Source organism: Oryctolagus cuniculus, chromosome 6, assembly GCF_051225735.1.
Source record: "Oryctolagus cuniculus isolate XC-2025 breed Fujian yellow rabbit chromosome 6, ASM5122573v1, whole genome shotgun sequence".
In the NCBI taxonomy this organism is placed as follows: domain Eukaryota; kingdom Metazoa; phylum Chordata; class Mammalia; order Lagomorpha; family Leporidae; genus Oryctolagus; species Oryctolagus cuniculus.
This window is the reverse complement of record NC_142872.1, coordinates 62,944,626-62,959,677: the sequence shown is the minus strand read 5'-3', so window position 1 is coordinate 62,959,677 and position 15,052 is coordinate 62,944,626. Positions and strand designations below refer to the sequence as shown.

The following is a 15,052-nucleotide window of genomic DNA, read 5'->3' as shown; positions in this document are numbered from 1 at the left end:
GCGGGAGAGGTGTTGAGTTGGTGCCCCGGGGCCAGAGCCAACCCTCCAACCCTAGAGCTAGGCTTGCAAGTGCCTGCGGCCACGGGGGTCCTGCATGGCCTTCCTCACGCACCTGCGCACACAGGGATCTTTGCCTGCACTCCGGCCTCCTGGGAAGATGGGGGAGTGCAGGAGAGCACAGGTCCAGACGAGTTCCGACCTGTGCTTTCTCCTGAGTGTCACGAGCTTCCCACACCACCCTTGGGAGCGTTTGCTCATTTTTCAGCCTCTGAGGGCTGAGGGACTCACCCAGGTCACCCAGCATGTCCATGATCAAGTCCAACTTTGCTTGTAAACCCCACAATTCCCTGTTTTTCTTTTCATCTTGAGGTGGGAGATGAGTCTGGAAACTTGCCTAGGTATGTATTCAAGTTGGAAGATAAGAAATATGGAAAAGAGAAAAAAATATTTTTTAAAATTTTAAAGTGTTTACTCAAGATTTTGTGAGGGAGAATGATGATAAAAGCTTGAAAAACTGCCTCAAATTTACTCTTTTACACGGAAAAAATACCAAATGCTGTCTATTGCATCAAAACCGGCAGACATTAGATAAATGTGATCTGTCAAGAAAGAAGCTAGAAAACTTTTTATAAGTCAGCACGGAGTGATTTTTCTTGCTTTTTAAACTAGAAAGTGAAAATGTTCCAAAGGACACAAAATATCCCAACTTATCTGGCAATGTTTGAAAGAAGAGCTGAGATTTTTTTAAAAAGAACAAGATTTGAAAATAGCAGATTTTCAGGCAATTCTATATTCTTGCATGTTGCTTCCAAACGTCATTCAATGTCCGCGACAGCTTCATGAAGGAGGGATTTTGTCTCTACTTTAGAGTGAGACTTTGCGGCTCAGGGCTGTGAAGGGCCAGTGTCTGAAACGTCCCTCCGCTGGGATGTTTGGGTCAGAATTCTCACAGGGCACAAGGAACAGGTCCCACCTCTAGTTCTGAGCTCACGATGTGGGTTTGAACATGGAATTCTTGCAAAAGATGCCGGGGAGACTGCACTCAGAAAGCCTTCGTTCCCTTGGCCCTGTGCAGAAGCATATAGAAACACACAGGGGCAGAGCTGTCTGCCAAGGAAGGAGTGAGTGAGTGAGTGTGTGTGTGTCTGTGTTCCCAGGCAGACTGCCTCTAAGAGGACTCCCTGAGAAGTTCAAAACAGACGCTGAAACGCCCACGCAATTACTACATCACCTCCACATCAGGAAGGGGTTGGGCTGGGGGTGATGGGTGGGTGAGCATGGATGTGGATCAGAGCAAGTGAGAATCAGCCCAAGAAAAGAGTCCAGAACCGGAGCGTTAGCGGTACCCCAGCATCCCTTGCGTGAGGCTTCACCTCACTGATGCCCCACAGAGCAGGGTTTGGCTACACCCTGCAGTATTTGTAATGCAGTGAGCGTGTACACAGAAAACCTACCACCCACTTATATGGAAAGGATTTCAACAAGCCTGCACTAACACACCCAACATGCTGGAAGGAAATGACACCTGTTACTCTGCTTCCAGGACACAGCACCCGTTTGTTGGTGACCGCTGGGACAAGGAAGCCAACAGAGACAGCACGTTTGCCTTCACAGGACTAACGACTAAAAAGCCATACCGTGCCTTAGCCACTGGCTCCTCCTGGTCCACGGAGTTGGCATTCACAGATCCAACTGACTGCCCATTGGAAATATGAAACGAATTCCTCCCAGTTCCAAAGCACAAGCTGCAGTTTGCTGAGCACTGGGTACTGAGCTGTGTCTATGTGAATAAAGTGCGGATAGGTTAGGGGTTATGTCAGCTAGAGGTGATTTACAGTGCACAGGAAGATGTGCCTAGGTTATGTGCAAGGCACTGCATTGTTTTGCATTTTGGACTTGAGCACCCATGGGTTTTGGTATCTGTGGAGAGTCCTGGCACCACTCCTTGTGGATACCACGGGAGGACTGCATTTTGATCAGTAAGGAATATTCTGGGAAATTTCCATATTAGATCCACTTGGGAGTGAGAATATTCATCTTTAAGTTTTTTTTTTTTTCAAAAATAGTGCTTAAAAGAAGCTTCTGGAAATAGTTCAACTACATCAGAACTGGCAAAAGACACTGTGATAAGAAGACTGCGAATGCAACACTAAGAAATGATTTCACATGCAGTGTTTAGGTAAAAGCTCTTTCTGTTCACTCCCACAGCAAGGATTAGCTGTCATAACAGGAACTTCAGAAATCTGAAGCCCGGGTGGTTGGTCTGAGTGATGCTTAGATAAACACTCCCTGAGAGCCCTCAGCTGCCGGGCCACTGCTTTGAAGGACTGAAGCTGACCCAAGTGACAGAGCTGAGGGCGCACAGAAGATTTGAAAGTTGTTTAAAGCCTGATGTAGTATTTGCAGCAAAGCAGGTTTGTGATGGAGAGTTATTTCATGTTAAAAACAATTATTTATTCAAGAGGGAGACAAACACACAGAGTGAGAGAGAGAGAGCGAGAGAGGTCCCATCCATTGGTTCACACCCCAAATTCCTCCCACAGCTGAGACAACTGGGGAGCTGGGGGATCTCAGTCCGGGTCTCCCATGTGGGTGGTGGCAATCTGAGCTGGGTATAGAAAGCAGGCCTTCTGATGTGGGATGCAGGCATCATTATTGATGCCTTCATGATGCCTTTACCACTAGGTTACATGACCACCCTAGTCTACATTTTGGACCTATGAACACATATGCTGGAGGAAAAGAACCCCGTCTCTCTACGCCTGATGGAGGGCTTGGCCCTGGCTGCCCAGGGCAGTCGGACTCAGAAATAATTGACAGGTTCCTACCTTCAGAGGAGTACTGGCTACAAGAATTGGCTTCAGGAGAAACCACTGAGGTCACGTCTCTCCTTCTCATCTACACTCCATGTTAATGGAGAGCTGGGTCCATCCTTCCAAGAAATGGTATTCTCCTGTTTAACTCAAGCTTCCCCTGACCCACTAGGCCAAGGCCATCCTGAATGATCTCATTGCCTGGGGGTGGGAGGTAGTGCTAAGCGTGGTTCTCAGGAGGGGGCATGGAAGATGATTTACACCAAGCTGACCTTAATGCATGATTGAGGTTTACTCCCTGGTCGTCTTTTTCCTGTACTGTTATCCAGAATCCTGTCCTTTGAGCCAGACAATCAGTAAACATGAGTGGAATGTCAAATATGGAGCCACCCCGTCCATCTTTTTAAGAGATTTTTGTGTGTTGTATTTATTTTGAAAGACAGAGTCACACACACACACACACACACACACACACACACACAGAGAAATCTCGCATCTGCTGTTTCACTGACTAAATGTCCATGAGAGTCAGAGCTGGGCAAGATTGAATCAGAAGTAGAGGTGGGGCTTCCCAAGCAGTGTCTTAACCACTGGCCAAACAGCTGCCCCAGCCCCTTTCTCATCAGGGTGATGCCCTGTTGTTAGGCCAGCAGGTTGAATCTGGCGTCCACTGCAGCAGCTGTTCTTCAATATGCTTTTAATTAATTAAAAGTAGCCGTGATTTGATTCCCCTCCATGACCTCCAACTCCTGGTGGTCCTCCATGAAACTTCCTTGTAACAATTGAAGCTCATCAGCCACAAAAGCGTTCCCTTAAAATATTCACAGGTGCTTCAATTTTTGCATCAGAGAAAGGAGACACTTACAGCAGAGCCCAGAGGCCTCCTAGCCCAGCCTTGGTCAGACTTCAGTCTCTGATCTGCCTGCCCAGGGCAGTGGGTGAGCAGAGAAGCCCTCACCAGCTTGCCTGTGGCGTACTTGGGGCCTGGTCTTGTGTGTGCCTGCACATGTGGTCCCAGCCCCGGGCTAATCAGAGCCGAGTCTACCAACACAGCTGCTGTGCTACTTGCAGACTTTTTTTTTTTTTTTTTTAGCAGCTCACTGAGTAATTTCAAGATATTTGTCAAATTAATCTGATGAAACAGCTTGAAAATAGAGCCCAACACTTCTGTTTTCACACTGAATCATTGACAACGGATTGGCATTTCAGGGTTGCCAGTGTACAATTGGGAGGAAGTCAATGTCTACATTCCTATGGTGGTAAATTCAGAATCCCCATTGTGTGGGCCTTTATAACGTGATGTCATTGTTAAGGGAATGACCAGCCCTAGGAGTTTGCAGGCTGCCAGACTGCTTAGGTTTTGCTTATTGCACCAGAGCTATAAGTTATGGGTTTATTGTGGGTACTTTTATAAAGAGTGGGAAGGGAGGCAACCCTGTTATCTGGCCATCAGCGCTCAGAGAAGCTCTGGATTTACCATAAGCCCCACCCCTGGTGAAGGACACAGCTAAATTGTACCTTGGTTTGATACTTTGATGAGCTCTTGCAGGGGGCAGGCTTACTCCAGCTTTATCCAGCGAGGCCAGGCACTAATATACTCACTTGAACAATTTTATGTCCATGCTTGATTTTGTTTAAGAACACTTCTAATCTTTCTAAGCATCCTCATCGGTGAACCCATTTTCCAGATGTCCAGTGCCACAAACAGAGGCAGTAGAAGGGTCCCTGCTTGGAGATCTGCATAGACATAAGCTCCCAAAAGGGTAGCAGTGTCCCAGGAGACACTTCTGTTTGGCTGGGACCGAGGAGCAACACTCTCTCCATGTCTCACTCGTGGAACTTATTCTTGGTGGGGCATTCAGCCCGTGGTTATAAAGTAAATTGAAATTACGTCATTACAACAATTAAAGGAAAAGAAAATTGAGGGCGGGCGGGAGGGAAGGAAGTATGGTTATCTTCTTAGAATCATATGTATGAGATAGAGGAACTATTCTCTTTATAGTAATAAAAATTGAAAACAAGGACACTGTAAATATACCTTTTTTGAATCTATTTTTTAAGATTTATTTATTTATTTGAAAGGCAGAGTTACACACAGAGAGAAGGAAAGGTAGAGAGAGAGAGAGGTCTTGTATTCACTGGTTCACTCTCCAGTTGGCCACAATGGTCGGAGCTGTGCTGATCTGAAGCCAAGAGCTTCTTCCGGGTCTCCCATGTGTGTGCAAGGGCCCAAGGACTTGGGCCATCTTCCACTGCTTTCCCAAGCCACGGCAGAGAACTGAATTGGAAGTGGAACAGTTGGGACTCAAACTGGTGCCCATATGGGATGCTGGCACTGCAGGCGGCGGCTTTACCTGCTTCTTTCTTTAAAACCGAGATTTCTCATTTCCCAACAAAGGTGGCCATTCCAGGGGGTGGAGATGGCAATGAAATGAAGTGTTGTGTGTATGGCACATACCAGCACACTCTTCCACCTGCAGGGTACCTGGCAAACACTAACGCACCTCTCCCTGATGTTTTAAAATCCCAATTTCGTAGGAAGTAGTTATTGTGAAGGATGTGAGAGCCAGGACAGGATAAACCACACATGAGGATACTTTAAAAGTCTTATTGAAAAACAGAGTTAAAAGATAACTTTCAAAAAAACTTTTGAAATCCAAGCATTGCTTTTTCCTATTATGCATTTCTTGTAGACTTTTGGGAGACCTCCTCATAGACATGGATTTCAATTTTTTTTGCACTAAAATAAACATATTTAGATTCATTTCTCATAGAACTTCTTAAAGTGTCCATGTTCTTTGCATGGCCCCTGGGGTCACTGGGAAAGGCTGTGCTCAAGAGTGGGGGTTGTCAGCCCTGGTGCTTGGGACTCGCAGAGAGCTCTAAAGAAAACAGACACCTTGGCCCCACCCCCAGAGATGGTCTGGGAAGCCCCTAGTCATAGGAATTGGTCAAAAACTCTCCAGGCAATTTTAATGTGCACTCAGGGATGAGGGTGGTGGCTCCAGACGCCCGTCGCTGGCATGCCACCACGGTCTTGGCACAGCACCTCACTCTCATTTTGTCTCCTCCCCTGTAGGGAGGGATGCAATTTATTCTCCAAGTTATCCCCACGGCCAATGTAAATGCTGTCATCCCTGGCAAGGCGCCACTGCCACCATATGCCACGCCATGTGCTTCCTCGCTCCCCTTTGCTGCTGCTGTCTCTCTAGATCTTCCCAGAATTCCTGAAGCAACATGCTTGACACATGCACTGAAAACCTTCAGGAAAACACCATGTCCCTCCCTGGGGCTAAAGCCAAGCGTGGCACCCTGCAGCATAGAGAGACATGGCTAAACCCCTTCTGCTTACTCTGCAGGGAGACATGACCTCACTTCAGATGAGAAAGAAAGTGCTGTGGACTTCACCCAGCTTAAGGATCCTTAAAACTCTACAAGGTGGCAGACAAGTCACGTCTGGCGATAGACACCCACTCAGCCAGTCATCAAATGTTTTCTGAGCTGAGCCCACGAGAGAGAGCCCTGACTTGTGCCTCTCGGAAGATGGAGGAGGTGATGTCTGGTCTGGGTTAGGAGGAGGTGATGGAGAATGTGAGGATGAAGACAGGGTGATCGGCAAGAGCAAAGCACGCATGCAGACGTCACACTGTGTGTTTAGAGACCTTGTCGTGAGGAAAAGGGATTGCAAGGCTTCTCATGCTGGCGCAGTCAGCATTGAAAGAGGAAAGAGCGGCTTAAGGAAGGGTTCCGCAGAGGGCTTGTGTCTGCTTGGGTGGTGCTTTAGCAGACAGTAGAGAGAGGCGGCCTCCCAGGTGGAGGGCACAGCATGAGCGAAGGGCTGGTGGCAGGAGATTGGGTGTGCAGCGAGGGGAGATGAGCAGGAGTGAGGACCATCCTCCAGTTACAAATAAGGCAAAAGACGAGGGCAGGGACATCCACGTGGGACATTACAGGGTGGGAAATGTACAGTATATGTAGAGAAGACGAGATGGGAAGATGGCTTATTTTTATTTTATTTTAAAATTTAATTTTGTCATTTAAACAAAATTTTGATTAACATGTCACACTTGCATTTCTTTCTTTTTTTTTTTTAAAGATTTTATTTATTTGAGAAGTAGAGTTACAGACAGTGAGAGGAAGAGACAGAAAGGTCTTCCATCCGCTGGCTCACTCCCCAAATGGCCGCAACGGCCAGAGCTGCGCCGATCTGAAGCCAGGAGCCAGGAGCTTCTTCCCAGTCTCCCATGTAGGTGCAGGGGCCCAAGCACTTGGGCCATCTTCTATTGCTTTTCCAGGCCACAGCAGAGAGCTGGATCAGAAGAGGAGCAGCCGGGACTAGAACTGATGCCCATATGGGTTGCCAGTGCCACAGGCTGGGCCTTTAACCCACTGTGCCACAGCACCAGCCCCAATATACTTTTACTTCTTTATGGGGAACAGGGCATTATTCTAAACTTGTATACAGTGTAAGCGATCATGTTCAGCATCCCCTGCTCCCCGAACCGCCCTCCATGTTTGGAGCCTACCAGTCCCTCTCCTCCAGCTCTTGGCTAGCACGTGACACGTAACTGACCTGCAGTCACCTCGCTGTGCTGTGTGAGACCGGAAGCTATTGCTTTCATCTCACTGTGCTTTGTTGTCTGCTATTAAGCCTCCCTCTGTCCCCTCTCTCCTCACCCTTCCCAATCTCTAGCAACCACCACTGAAAAATCACGGTGACTTTTTGACTTTTTTTTAAACTTCCACGTATGAAAGAGAACAAGCAGTATTTGTCTATCTCTGATTTATTTTATGTAACATAATGATCTCTATTTCCATTCATTTTACTGCAAACGTCAGGATTTCATTCTTGTGTATGGTTGACTAACATTCCATTGTGTATACATCCCATATTTTCTTTATCCATCCATCCATTGTTAGACAGTCACATTAATTCCTTATCTTGCCTGTTGTGATTAGTGTTGCAATGAATATGGGCGTGCAAGTGTCTCTCTGATATGCTGGGGGATGGCTTATATTATCAAAGTGGACAGGCAGGGCTAAAGATAGACTTGGGGGGATGTCAATTACTGTGAAGCTAAATAACATTGAGTTCCCCTGACCTTACAATTCCTATTTGTGTTTTAAGATCTTCTCCCTGAAACTGAATCGCTGGAGTCCATCTGTCAGCAACTGCTCAGGAACCACATGGAGTGTTGAAGAGAGTCTAAGTATGAGATTAGGCAGGTTTGCACCCAATTTCTAGCTCTACCTTTGGCCAGCTGTGAGCTCTTGGATGTAGTGTCCCACCTGTTTGCAAAGGTTTTGCTTTCCTAACCTGTGAAAGTGATTTCCATCTCACTGACTTGTCCTGGAATATAGTTGAAATTACAAGTAGGAGGACTCTTGGCTGTTATGGTTTGGATATAGTTTGAATTTGTTTCCTAAAGGTTCATGTGCTGGAAATGTGGCCCCTGGCGTGACAGTGTTGGGGGTGTGTGTGGATCTTTTAGAGGTGGGGCTTGGTAGAAGGGGATGATCAGTCACTTTCCACTCCTTGGTTTCCTGTCTTGCTATGTGATAGCTCCCTGTCACACACACACACACACACACACACACACACACACACAGAGCCACGGTGCCATCCATCAGGATGCAGTACAGCCAAGGTGCCCTGTCAGAGTTGTCTCAGTGCTGTTTGGACTTTGAATCTCCAAACCTGTGAGCTAAACAAACCTCTGTTCTTTGTAAATACCCAGCCTCAAGGATTTCAAGCTTGCAATGGAAAATGGACCAACACACTGACTCACAACACCTTGCACAATGCCTGTGAATTTTCCTTTCTCCCAAGAGTTTTCCTGTTGTTACTTTAAGGCTGGACCCACATTCAAGCCATTTCAGCTTCCCCAGGATCTACACAATGCTGAGCGCCAAAGTCTCAATTGAATGAATAGTTCAAGGGGTGAGTGAGTAAATAAATAAATAAAGTAATTAAGCTAGTTTATGGGTAAATGGAGAAATCAGCCGGTGCCGTGGCAGCGCCGGCACACCGGGTTCTAGTCCCGGTTGGGGCGCCGGATTCTGTCCCGGTTGCCCCTCTTCCAGGCCAGCTCTCTGCTGTGGCCTGGGAGTGCAGTGGAGGATGGCCCAAGTGCTTGGGCCCTGCACCCCATGGGAGACCAGGAGAAGTACCTGGCTCCTGCCTTCGGATCAGCGTGGTGCACCGGCCGCGGCGGCCATTGGAGGGTGAACCAACGGCAAAGGAAGACCTTTCTCTCTGTCTCTCTCTCTCACTGTCCACTCTTCCTGTCAAAAAAAAAAAAAAAAAAAAGAAAAAGAAATCATAACAAATACATTATTTTTTATGATGATAAAGAAAAATTGGAATCAATTTGATACTTCATTCAATGGCCAAATTGGTTGTGAACATAGTGTAGACACAGATCATCCTTGTTCTCAGTAATCATAACTGCCATCCATTGACCTTTGGGATTGCTGGATGTGGTGCTAGGTGTTTTGCATTCATTATCCTATGCTGGCATCTCTTAAGGCAAATGTTATTCTTTCGTGCAGATGAGGAAATGGAAGCCTAAACAGTCAAATACTTGCTCAAAGGAGTAAGCAAATAATGGACGCAGATTCTGAACTCGCATTGCACTATTTCTTTTTTTTTTTTTTTATTTTTTTTTTATTTTTGACAGGCAGAGTGGACAGTGAGAGAGAGAGACAGAGAGAGAAAGGTCTTCCTTTGCCGTTGGTTCACCCTCCAATGGCCGCCGCTGCAGCCGGCGCACCGCGCTGATCCGATGGCAGGAGCCAGGATCCAGGTACTTTTCCTGGTCTCCCATGGGGTGCAGGGCCCAAGCACCTGGGCCATCCTCCACTGCACTCCCTGGCCATAGCAGAGAGCTGGCCTGGAAGAGGGGCAACCGGGACAGAATCCGGCGCCCCAACTGGGACTAGAACCCGGTGTGCCGGCGCCGCAAGGTGGAGGATTAGCCTAGTGAGCCACGGCGCCGGCTGCATTGCACTATTTCTAAGGCAACATACTCTTTCATTGCCACTTAGGACTTAACCCCAGGCACTCCAGACCCAGAGTGGATCTCTGGGGAAAAGTATATTTCCTCTCTTGGTCACAGAAACCGGGTGTCATGCTTGATGGCAAGTCAGCAATGATGCCTTTTCCGACCTTTTGGGGAGTGGCATCTGCACTGTGTCCTTCTAATTCTGGCATCACAGTTGGGACTGGTGGGCAGGTGTCACCTTTCACATACATTCACTTGTTCATCAGCTCTTTGGTTTGCCCCTGCACAAGGTGCTGGGTTGGGGCTAGGTGTGAGGACAGAGCTCTCCCTCTCTCCCTCTCTCCCTCTCTCCCTCTCTCCCTCTCTCCCTCTCTTTACTTCCTCATTTCCCCAGATGGATAAAAGATGAGTACTACGTCCCACTCCTTAGCACCAAGGAGGAGCCTTGCTTTTCCTCCTGGGAAGGAGGCAAGGTCAGCAGTACTCTGCTCTGGATTCTGTATGCTATTCATGTCTGTGATAAGCCTGAACTGTAGATAGCCCTCATATGTCGGGATTCCTCGTTGGTCCCTGACGATTGTAGGAAACACACACTTCAAGGCCAGCCAGCTGGAGTTCAAATCCCAGCTTTGCCGTTATAATGTCTGTGATTTCGCACACTTTCCATGGCCTCATAGTCCTTATCTTGTAAAGGGGAGATCATAATACCTTTCTCATGAGGATCGGGCTGTAAGCCAGGCACGTGGACGTGCCCTGTGTGTGATGGAGGTGTGTCGAGAATGGTCCCTGAGATGCTCACCTGGCCCTGGAGGGGTTAGGAAGCAGAGCAACATGAAAGAGCGGTAGTCTAGGGCTGATAACTTATAGGAAATGACATGCAGAAACTGGGTGGAGCTAGAAGCAGGGAGTTTGAAGGCAGCTAAGAAGCCATTAAAAAAAAAAAAAAAAACAGAGCTTCATGGTAAAAGCGAGGGCAAGAGAGGCAGGCAGACGTAGAGGAGAAGCTAGAAGCATCCTAATCGCTTCTCTGGTTGCTTCTGGAATCCAGAGTAAAATGGCCCCTGCGAATCCAGGAGGGGCACTCCAAGACCTCAGGGGGTTCCTGAAATCACAGAGAACATGGCACTCTATCCAGTGTCTTTTCTGTCTTAACTAAGCACTCACCAGGTACTATGGCCATAAATTTTGCATGTTGAGGTGTGGCAGCAATGAATTTATTTTTCCTTCTTCCCAGTGTCATGGATAGAAGATTCATTCCTAGCATAAATCTTGACAACTCAGCATGCAATGTTTTTCTTCCCTTATTGAATAGAGAACTTTTAATTTTTCACCACAAAGAAACACTTGTCAACTTCTTTTTGGCAGATCTGAATTATTAACATCACTACTCTTGTACTTTGGGGCCATTATTAAGTAAAATAATACTGACTGAGCACAAGTACTGAAATACCATGGTAGTCAATATGATAACTGAAATAGCTAGTAAGTGATTTTTTAAAGATTTATTTATTTGAAAGTCATAGTTATACAGAGAGAGAAGGAGAGGCAGAGAGAAAGAGAGAGAGAGAGGTCTTCCATCTGCTGGTTCACTCCCCATTTGGCTGCAACAGCTGGAGCTGCACCGGTCTGAAGCCAGGAGCCAGGAGCTTCTTCCAGGTCTCCCATGCGGGTGCAGGGACCCACGGACTTAGGCCATCTTCTACTGCTTTCCCAGGTCATAGCAGAGAGCTGGATCAGAAGTGGAGCAACTGGGACTTGAACCGGCACCTATATAGGATGCCAACACTACAGGTGGTGGATCTACCCACTACACCAGAGTGCGGGCCCCAGCTACTAAGTGATTAATGGGTGAGTAGCATCTACAATGTGGATACACTGAACAAAGGCATGTCCCGGGTTAGACAAAGCAGGATGGAACAAGATTTCACACTACTCAGCACTACTCAGCATGACATGCAATTGAAAACCAGAAATGGACTTTTCCACTTAATGTCTTTGGGTCACAAGTGCCTCCATATAATTAAAACCAAGGAAGTTCTACTGTATACATTTATCTATTCCGGGCCCATCATATTATGGACTCAGAGGGCAGGTTGAGGTGGACTCAACCAACAGCTCCTCCATGCCTTGCTGTGCATTGGAAAAAAATCACCAGAGGGCCGGCGCCGCGGCTCACTAGGCTAATCCTCCGCCTAGCGGCGCCGGCACACCGGGTTCTAGTCCCGGTCGGGGTGCCGGATTCTGTCCCGGTTGTCCCTCTTCCAGGCCAGCTCTCTGCTGTGGCCAGGGAGTGCAGTGGAGGATGGCCCAAGTGCTTGGGCCCTGCACCCCATGGGAGACCAGGAAAAAGCACCTGGCTCCTGGCTCCTGGCTCCTGCCATCGGATCAGCGCGGTGCGCCGGCCGCAGCGCGCCGGCCGCGGCGGCCATTGGAGGGTGAACCAACGGCAAAGGAAGACCTTTCTCTCTGTCTCTCTCTCTCACTGTCCACTCTGCCTGTCAAAAAATTAAAAAAAAAAATCACCAGACATATCTGAGCTCTATTTGTTCATCCTTAAAATGGGGACAAAAACAGCCCCCTGGGAATGTAGAAATTCCTAGAGCACTGAGCTGAGGGCCTAGCGAGTCTGCAGATACCTCATCCACAGAGTGATTATCCCATAGCCAGGGGCGTGCTAGCAGCTACTGTGAGAATCATATGGGCAAGTCAAAGTAAATTAGTGAAACTGAATATAAATTGAATCCTTTCCAACTTTCCTCACTTGGGTAGTAGGAATGAATATTCAGACTTTTATTGATTCATCAACTTTCCAACGTATTTGTTTCAATTGATCTGAACAGTCTTTCAAATAACAAGACTGAATTTAGTTAGGAGTCTCAGAACCAACTTTTAAGCACCTTGGCATTCTTCAATGGTTTTTCAGAGGGGCTTCAGTGGGTGCTATTCCTACTGTTTATAGCCATGAAAATCCCTTGCACCTCCAGAAATGTACCACGCTTTCCAGACCTTTATATGTCTGTACCTGGTGCTTCTTCTGCTTGGATTCCCTTTCCCATTTCCCTTGTAGTCTCCACCAACCCTTTCCTCCCATCCAAAGAGGCCAAATCAGACAGGCTCAGTTAGGTGGAACCATGGGATCTTAGGCAGACTTCTCAGCCTCTTCTGTCCTTGGTTTCTCATCTGTAAAAAGGTGACCATAATTATAGTACCTTCCTCCCATTACTTTTGGTTTTGCTTTCTCATCCTTTTGCTCCCCGTCTCCTTCTACCTTCTTGGATCAAGTGCTGTTTTCCCTTCTCAGTGTTCTCATGAGCCCTGGGCTGGCCTCTGATGGGCCGTGAATATACCCTTTGACCCAGAAACTCTACCTCCAGGAGTCTAGATTAAGGATCTGTAATCTGAAATGAGTTAAAAGCATTATACAAAGATGCCCATTGAACCATTGTTCCTAATAATATAATATGCAAATAATATAACAAAGGCAACAGGCAATGATTAGACCAATTATTAGTAGATTTGTTTAACCTCATCCACTAAGGCCTGGATCATGTTCTCAGTGCCTCAAAAAGTATCTTGAAGACATTAGCTACTCAATAATCATTTCCACTTATATAAACAACAAAGATTTATTGAGCACCTTTTATGAGACAGCCGTGATGTTAAATTCCTAATGTGCATTATATTATTTAATTTTCCCAATACCTCTTTTCAACCCCAATTAAAAAATGAGGACACTGAGACTTCAAGTCAACTCTTGGTCTGCCAAACTTGAATACCCATGCACTAACCTTTGTGTTCCAATACTCTTGGTAAATCAGCAGATGAATGAATGCATACCTCTGATAAGATAATTGTTTCTCTACCCACAAGGTAAATAGATGGAAATCTCTTGATGTTCATGTCAGCTGATACTTTAAAAAGTTAATGAGTTTAGAAGTATTATGAGTTCAATTTTATAAATAAAGACGGTTGAGTTATTGTCTGGGTCACACAGCTAATGGTATTTGAGTTCTCTTGGGAATTAAGTCACTTGAGTCCTCAGTTATGACCTTTTCACTGTCCTTGTCCCAATTGAAGACTGATGACTGTGATTCAGTTACAGACCTTGATTCATTTAAGAGCCAGTCTTAATTTGAAATATTGACCAAGAAGAAATAGCATGCATTTGCCTAAAAAAAGAGAAAGATCCTTGTAGAAGATTTTTGTCAGTGCATTGTTAAATTTTTCTCCTATTATTGCCACAAAGAATGGACAATTCAGCATCGCTCAAGACCTTCTATCTGAGATCAGCATCACGTTGAGCCCATCTCAAACCTTTTCTGTGTCTATGATACAGAAAATGTGACTACACTCACATAGAGAACCTACTCTTAGGCTGGTTTTCTAGATATGCTCTCTCATCTGCCCAGCTATTGCAACTCTTTCTGCCTAGTATTTGCCCAGTGACCTTGACCTGTGTTTTTCTGGAAATAACTCCCCAAAATATCTTCTTCCCGAGGATGAGATTGTGAAGTATCTTTAGCTACTCCTACCAAGGAAAAGCAAGGTTGAGTGTTATAGTAAGTATGGGATCATTCAGGTAATAATAATAAATAATATTAGGAAAAATTGGATAATTCAAGCCAGTTGGAGGTGTGCATTTCCCCAGTACTGTGAGAAATTGTTCAATTCATCCTACTTGGAAATGTATAAATGCAGCTTAAAATGAAATAGAACCTTTAGGCTGAGGCTTTCAAATGGATATTGCCTCAAAGTCACCATTTTACAGTGCTGTTCAGGAAGGAAAATGGAGATGATGTTGCTATAGAAACTTCTGTAACACCTGGTGTAGCACCTCTGACTCACACAGCTGTATCTCAAAGGAACACAACATCTTTATTTGATTTTCTGGGCCAACTGTGCCTTCCTGACACAGAGTGCGAGGACACTCATTCATACACGTTGATCTGTTTATGAGGAAGAAGTTGTAAGAGAAATGTAGTCTCTCATACCTAAATGCATTTGTATTCTGAATTTGTTTTATTTGGGAAAAAAATCTATTTCCTCCACCACTTATCATATCTGATGTAATATAGAGGAGAGCTTCTCTCTAAATTCAGTATTTGCAGCTTGCTACGAGAAAGAGGTGAGAAGTTTAAACAGCTGGAAGGTCAAGTTTTGAAGTACAAATTGCCCCAACAGGACATGCCGGAAAGGATCCCATATTGAGGTCTGAAACCTGAGTGTGACTCTTGG

At 46.1% G+C, this 15,052-nt stretch overlaps 1 protein-coding gene across 27 annotated transcripts in view; it reads left to right on the top strand.

Annotated features, from left to right (window-relative positions):
• The window catches only part of LOC138850216 (uncharacterized), a 227,167-nt gene that overhangs the window by 49,809 nt on the left and 162,306 nt on the right, over positions 1-15,052 (top strand). For 5 of the 27 annotated variants that reach the window (XR_016235568.1, XR_016235563.1, XR_016235561.1 and 2 more), the window contains exon 2: positions 11,532-11,665. The exons of 11 other annotated variants lie outside the window; for them this stretch is intronic. The gene's annotated coding sequence lies outside the window, so the exon portion shown is untranslated. Of the gene's footprint in view, positions 1-1,543; positions 1,980-2,066; positions 2,180-2,685; positions 4,713-11,531; positions 11,666-15,052 lie in introns of those variants that run through there. 11 more of the 27 variants (XR_016235555.1, XR_016235551.1, XR_016235550.1 and 8 more) reach the window with 6 other exon arrangements.